At 38.3% G+C, this 7,278-nt stretch overlaps 1 non-coding gene across 1 annotated transcript; it reads right to left on the reverse strand.

Annotated features, from left to right (window-relative positions):
- Positions 1-6,287: 6,287 nt before the first annotated feature.
- Positions 6,288-6,394, reverse strand: LOC119541046. The gene has a single exon (XR_005218177.1). It is a non-coding gene; the product is annotated as a U6 spliceosomal RNA (small nuclear RNA).
- Between the last annotated feature and the right edge of the window lie 884 nt (positions 6,395-7,278).

Below are 7,278 nucleotides of genomic sequence, written 5' to 3' on the forward strand. Positions count from 1 at the left end.
TCACTAGGTCCCCAATATCCTTACATTAAAAGACATTGATTTTACATTGTTCATATAGTTCACAGAAGTGGTAACATACAGTATCTCTCCTTTGCATCTGATGTATTTCACTCAGAATTATACTTTCAAGGTTCATCCATGTTGCCATATGTTTCAAGACCTTATTGCTTCTTACTGCTGCATAGTATTCCATCGTATGTATATACCACATTTTGTTTATCCACTCATCTGTTGAAGGACACTTGGGTTGTTTCCATCTCTTGGCAATTGTGAAGATGATGCTACGAACACCTGGGTACAAATGTCTGTTTGCGTCACTGCTTTCAAACTGTCTGGGTATATACCAAGAAGTGCAACTGCTGGATCAAAGGGTAATTCAATATCTAGTTTTCTGAGAAACCACCAAACTATCTTTCAGAGTAGCTGTACCATTATACAGTCTCACCAGCAATGAATAAGAGTTCTGATTTCTCCAGATCCTCTCCAACATTTGTAGTTCTTGTTTGTTGGATGGCAGCCATTCTTATTATTGTGAGATGATATCTCATTGTGGTCTTGATTTGCATCTCCCTAATAGCTAATGATGATGAAAATTTTTTCATGTGATTTTTAGCCATTTGTATTTCCTCTTTGGAGGAATGTCTTTTCACATCTCTTGCCCATTTTATAATTGGGCTGTTTGTACTATTGTCATTGAGTTGTAGGATTTCTTTATATATGCAAGATATTCGTCTATTATCAGATACATGGTTTCCAAAAATTTTCTCCCATTGAGTTGGCTGCCTCTTCACCTTTTTGACAAATTCCTTTGAGCTACAGAAGCTTTGGATTTTGAAGAATTCCCATTTATCTATTTTTTTTCTTTTATTGCTTGTGCTTTGGGTGTAAGTTCTCAGAAGCGACCTCCTAATACTAGGTCTTAAAGATGTTTCCCTACATAATCTTCTAGGAGTTTTATGGCACTGTCTCTTATATTGAGGTCTTTGATCCACTTTGAGTTAATTTTTGTATAAGGTGTGAGGTAGGGGTCCCCTTTTATTCTTTTTGTTATGGCTATCCATTTCCCCCAGCCCTTTTTGTTGAAGAGACTGTTCTGTCCCTGTTCAGTAGATTTGGGGCCCTTATCAAAAATCAGTTACCATATATCTGGGGGTCTATTTCTGAACTCTCAATTCAATTCCATTGATCAATATATCTATCTTTATACCAATATCATGCTGTTTTGACCAGTGTAGTTTTATAGTAGGCTTCAAAATCTGGAAGTGAAAGTCCTCCCACTTTGATCTTCTTTTTTAGGATGTTTTTGGCAATGCATGGCCCCTTTACCTTCCAAATAAATTTGATAGCTAGCTTTTCCAAGTCTGCAAAGTACGTTGTTGAAATTTGGATTGGGATTGCATTGAATCTATAGATCAGTTTGGGTAGAATGGACATCCTAACAATATTCAGTTTTCCTATCTATGAGCATGGGGTATTTTCCCACCTATTTAGGTCCTTTTTTGTTTCGTTTAGTAACATTAAAATTTTCTGTGTAGAGATCTTTTACACCATTGGTAAAGTTTATTCCTAGGTACCAGATTTTTTAAGTTGTTATTTTAAATGGAATTTTTTTTGATTGCCTCTTCAGTAAATTCATTACTAGTGTATAGGAATATCAGTGACTTATGTGCATTAATCTTATATCCCACCTCTCTGCTGAAATTTTTTGTTAGCTCAAGTAGCTTTGTGGTTGAATTCTCAGGATTTTTCAAATATAAGATTATATCATCTGCAAATAATGACAGTGTTACTTCTTCCTTTCCAATTTGGATACCTTTTATGTCTTTATTTTGGTGAATTTCTCTGGCTAGAACTTCTAGCACAATGTTGAATAATAGAGGTGAAGTGGGCATCCTTGTCTCATTACTGATCTTAGGGGGAAGGCTTTCAGTCTCTCATCATTGAGTACTATGCTAGGTGTGGGTTTTTCATATATGTCCTTTATCAAATTGAGGAAGTTTCCTTCAATTCCTAACTTTTGAAGTATATTTATCAAAAAGGATGTTGAATTTTGTCGAATGCTTTTTCAGCATCTATCAAGATGATCATTTGATTTTCCCCTTTTGATTTGTTAATATGTTGAGTTACATTAATTGATTTTCTTCTGTTGAACCACCCTTGCATGCCAAGAATGAATCCCAATTGGTTGTGGTGTATAATTCTTTTAGTGTCCCTTTGGATTCAATTGCAAGTATTTTGTTGAGAATTTTTGCATCTATATTTTTTAGGGTGATTGGCCTATAGTTTTCCTTTTTTGTAGTTTCTTTATCTGGTTTGGGTAGCAGAGTGATATTAGCTTCATAAAATGAGTCAGGGAGATTTCCTTTTTCTTCAATTTTTTGAAAGAGTTTGAGCAGGAATGGTGTCAATTCTTTTTGGAAAGTTTGATAAAAGTCCCCTATGAAGCATCTGGCCCTGGGCTTTTATCTGTAGGTAGATTTTTGATAACTGATTGAATTGATTGAATTTTTTCTTTTGATTGCAGTTTGTGTGGAATATTTTTTTTCCATCCTTTGTGTCACAGGGTCTAAGATGAGTTTCTTGTAAACAGCATATCACTGGGTTGTATTTTTTAATCCATTCTACCAGTCTGTATCTTTTAATTGGAGAGTTTAATCCATTCACATTCAATGTTATTACTATGAAGGGAGTTCTTGAACCAGCCATCTTATCTGTTGGTTTTTAGTTGTTAGATCTATTTATTTCCCTCTCTTTTTTCCCTTTAAGTAACCCTTACTAATAATTCTTCATTTCTGTGCCCTTCTCCAGCCCTCTTTCTCCATTCTTTTTTTTTTCTCCCTTTAGTATTTCTCACAGGCAGGTCTCTTGCTAATAAATTCTCTCAGTGTTCATTTGTCTGTGAACATTTTAAACTCTCCCTCAATTTTGAAGAAGAGCTATGCTGGATAAAGAATTCTTGGCTGGCAATTTTTCTCTTTCAGAATCTGAAATACATCAACACACTGTCTTCTTGCCTCCATGGTGCCTTCTGAATAGTCAGTACTTAGACTTATGTTGTTTCCTTTGTATGTAGTAAATTGCTTCTCTCGTTGCTTTCAGAAGTCTCTCTTCTTCAGTATTTGACAATATAATCAGTATATGTCTTGCAAGTATGTTTATTTGGATTTATTTTTTTTGGGAGTTCATTGGGAATCTTTATTTTGGATATTTATGATATTTGGAAGGGTTTGGAAGTTTTCCCCCAAAATTTTTTTGAATATGGTTCCTAGCCCTTTACTCTTCTCTTCCCTTCTGGAATACCAATGATTCTTATATTTGCACACATCATGTTGTCCGTCATTTCCCTGAGATCCATTTCAAATTTTTTGATTTTTCTCACCAATTGTTCTTTTGTGCTTTCACTTTCCATCACCATATCTTTGAGGTTGCTAAATCGTTCCTCTACTTCTTTGAGTCTGGTGTTCTATGTCTCAAAAATATTTTTAATTTAACAGTATCTTTTTTTTTTTTTAAAGTTTTTTTTTTTTTTTTTCATTTTTATTGGGATTGTTCAGATACCATACAATTATCCAAAGATCCAAAGTGTACAATCACTTGCCCCTGGATACCCTCATACAGCTGTGCATCCATCACACTTAATTTTTGTTCAATTTTTAGAAACTTTTCATTACTCCAGACAAGAAATAAAGTGAAAGATGAAAAAAGAAAAAAAGAAAAGGAAACTCTAATCCTCCCCATCCCTAACCAACCCCCCTCAATTGTTGACTCCTAGTATTGATATAGCACATTTGTTACTGTTTATGAAAAAATGTTGAAATACTACTAGCTGTAGTATATAGTTTGTAATAGGAATATAGTTCTTCCCTATATGTCCCTCTATTGTTAACTTGTAGTTGTATTGTCATACATTTGTTCTGGTTCATGGAAGAGTTTTCTAATATTTGTACAGTTGATCATGGACTTTGCCCACCATAGGATTCAGTTTTATACATTCCCATCTTTTGACCTCCAACTTTCCTTCTGGTGACATATATGACTCCGAGCTTCCCCTTTCCACCTCATTCACACACCATTCGGCGCTGTTAGTTATTCTCACATCTTGCTACCAACACCCCTGTTCATTTCCAAACATTTAAGTTCATCCTAATTGAACATTCTGCTCATACTAAGCAACTACTCCCCATTTTTAAGCCTCGTCCTATATCTTGGTACCTTATATTTCATGTCTATGAGTTTACATATTATAATTAGTTCCTATCAGTGAGACCCTGCAATAACTGTCCTAATGTGTCTGGCTTATTTCACTCAGTATATTGCCCTCAAGGTTTTGTCATCAACCCATTTTTTTTTAATATGGTTTTGTTCACTCACCATACATTCCATCCCAAGTAAATAATCGATGGTTTTCTGCATGGTCATACATTTATGTGTTCACCCCCTTCACCAATATCTATATAAGAGCATCTACATTTCTTCCACAAGGCAGGAGGGAGAGTCAAAGAAGGTAGAGAGGCAAAAGAAAGAGGAAAAAAAAAAAATGACAGCTAGGAAGCAGCAAAAGGAAAAATAACCTTAAATCAAAGTAGAATAAAGAATCAGACAATACCACCAATGTCATGCCTCCCCTATTCCCCCCTCTTATCTGCATTCACCTTGGTATATCACCTTTGTTACATTAAAGGAAGCATAATACAATGATTCTATTAGTTACAGTCTCTAGTTTATGCTGATTGCATCCCTCCCCCAATGCCTCCCCATTTTTAACACCTTGCAAGGTTGACATTTGCTTGTTCTCCCTCGTAAAAGAACATATTTGTACATTTTATCACAATTGTTGAATACTCTAGATTTCACCAAGTTACACAGTCCCAGTCTTTACCTTTCATCCTTTCTTGTGGTGTCTCACATGCTCCCCATCTTTCTCTCCCAACCGTATTCATAGTTACCTTTGTTCAGTGTACTTACATTGTTGTGCTACCATCTCCCAAAATTGTGTTCCAAACCATGCACTCCTGTCTTCTATCACCCTGTAGTGCTCCCTTTAGTATTTCCTGTAGGACAGGTGTCTTGTTCACAGTCTCTCATTGTCTGTTTGTCAGAAAATACTTTGAGCTCTCACTCGTATTTGAAGGACAGCTTTGCTGGATACAGGATTCTTGGTTGGCGGTTTTTCTCTTTCAGTATCTTAAATATATCACACCACTTCCTTCTTGCGTCCATGGTTTCTGCTGAGAGATCCGCACATAGTCTTACTAAGCTTCCTTTGTGTGTAATGGATTGCTTTTCTCTTGCTGCTTTCAGGATTCTCTCTTTGTCTTTGACATTTGATAATCTGATTATTAAGTGTCTTGGCATAGGCCTATTCATATCTCTTCTGTTTGGAGTACGCTGCGCTTCTTGGATCTATAATTTTATGTCTTTCATAAAAGTTGGGAAATTTTCATTAATTATTTCCTCTATTACTGCTTCTGCCCCCTTTCCCTTCTCTTCTCCTTCTGGGACACAAATGATATGTACATTATTGTACTTTGTTTCATCCTTGAGTTCCCGGAGACGTTGCTCATATTTTTTCATTCTTTTCTCCATCTGCTCCCTTGAGTGTAGGCTTTCAGGTGTTTTGTTCTCCAGTTCCTGAGTGTTTTCTTCTGCCTCTTGAGATCTGCTGTTGTATGTTTTCATTGTGTCTTTCATCTCTTGTGTTGTGCCTTTCATTTCCATAGATTCTACTAGCTGCTTTTTTGAACTTTTGATTTCTGCCGTATACATGCCCAGTGCTTCCTTTACAGCCTCTATCTCTTTTGCAATATCTTCTCTAAACTTTTTGAATTGATTTAGCATTAGTTGTTTAAATTCCTGTATCTCAGTTGAAGTGTACGTTTGTTCCTTTGACTGGGCCATAACTTTGTTTTTCTTAGTGTAGGTTGTAATTTTCTGTTGTCTAGGCATGGTTTCCTTGGTTATCCAAATCAGGTTTTCCCAGACCAGAACAGGCTCAGGTCCCAGAGGGAAGAAATATTCAGTATCTGGTTTTCCTGCGGGTGTGTCTTAGAAAATTGCTCCACCCTTTGATGCCTCGGGTCACTGTGCTTTTCTGCCCAGCAGGTGACACCTGTTAACCTATAATTCTTGACTGGTGTGAGGAGGTATGGCTGTGTTCCCCCAGGCTCTGAGGTCTGGTTCTGAATGGAAAGGGCCCCACCCCTTTCCTCCTAGAGAAAACAGACCCCTCAGGTGGAGGTCATTAGCATTTCAATGGTCTCACTCTCTGCTTGTGCTGTCTCCACCCTAAGAATATGGAATGCTTCATGAATTTGCGTGTCATCCTTGCGCAGGGGCCATGCTAATCTTCTCTGTATCGTTCCAATTTTAGTATATGTGCTGCTGAAGTGAACACTTAACAGTATCTTTTATTTCCATAATATCTGCTATTTTTAAAATTTATTCTTGCAAATTCTTCTTTATGCTCTTCTAGGGTCTTCATGTCCTTTATATCCTGGCCACAATATTGATATTTGTGAGTACATCTTTGATTAATTGCTCTAAATTTTGTGTCTCTTCTAGATTTTTAATTTGTTCACTTGGCTTGTCCATATCTTCCATTTCCTTCAAGTGCTTTGTAATTTTCTGCTGGCTTGGGGGCATTTGCTTGTCTTGATAAGGTTATTTTGGGAAGTGCAGAATTAATTGAGTATATATGATTTGGTCTGCTGGAGTGCAGTTTCCCAAGTCTATCAGCAGGTGGTGCTCCTGAGGCACAGCTCGCTGGAGTGCTGTTTCCCTATCTACTAGCACGTGGTGCTGTGAAACCCGTCTTCTCCAACTTCTCCTGTGCAGTGGGCGGAGTCCAAGCCTGGTGGAGAGCCGATCAGCGCACCCGTTCTCTGTGTGCACTGGGGAATCCCATTCCTGGGGCTGCAACATGGGCCTGAGCAGGTTGGCAGAGATCCTGATCATTGGCACCTGGCAGGTTTCATGTGGGCCCTGTCTGCTGCTTCTCTGCCTGCCCTGTACCCTGGAGCCTCTGGGGTCTGGGAGGGGCTCCTGGTTGCCAATATGGCACCTCTCCCTTCCTCGCTTCTCACTGCTGAATCACCCCCACTTCCGTGGGGCGAGAGCAATTGCAGTCACTGGGTTCCCTCACTGGGAACTCCCAGCAATCTGGCTGTGGAGAATCACCCCCCAGCAAACTTTCAAGGTAGGTGGACGGGAGCGGAGAGCCGCTGCTCGCTTGCTTGCCGGGCAGCGGTTTTGCTGCTGCCAGCCTGGGGTGGGAGGAGC

This window comes from Choloepus didactylus, chromosome 7 (genome assembly GCF_015220235.1).
Source record: "Choloepus didactylus isolate mChoDid1 chromosome 7, mChoDid1.pri, whole genome shotgun sequence".
Classification (NCBI taxonomy): domain Eukaryota; kingdom Metazoa; phylum Chordata; class Mammalia; order Pilosa; family Megalonychidae; genus Choloepus; species Choloepus didactylus.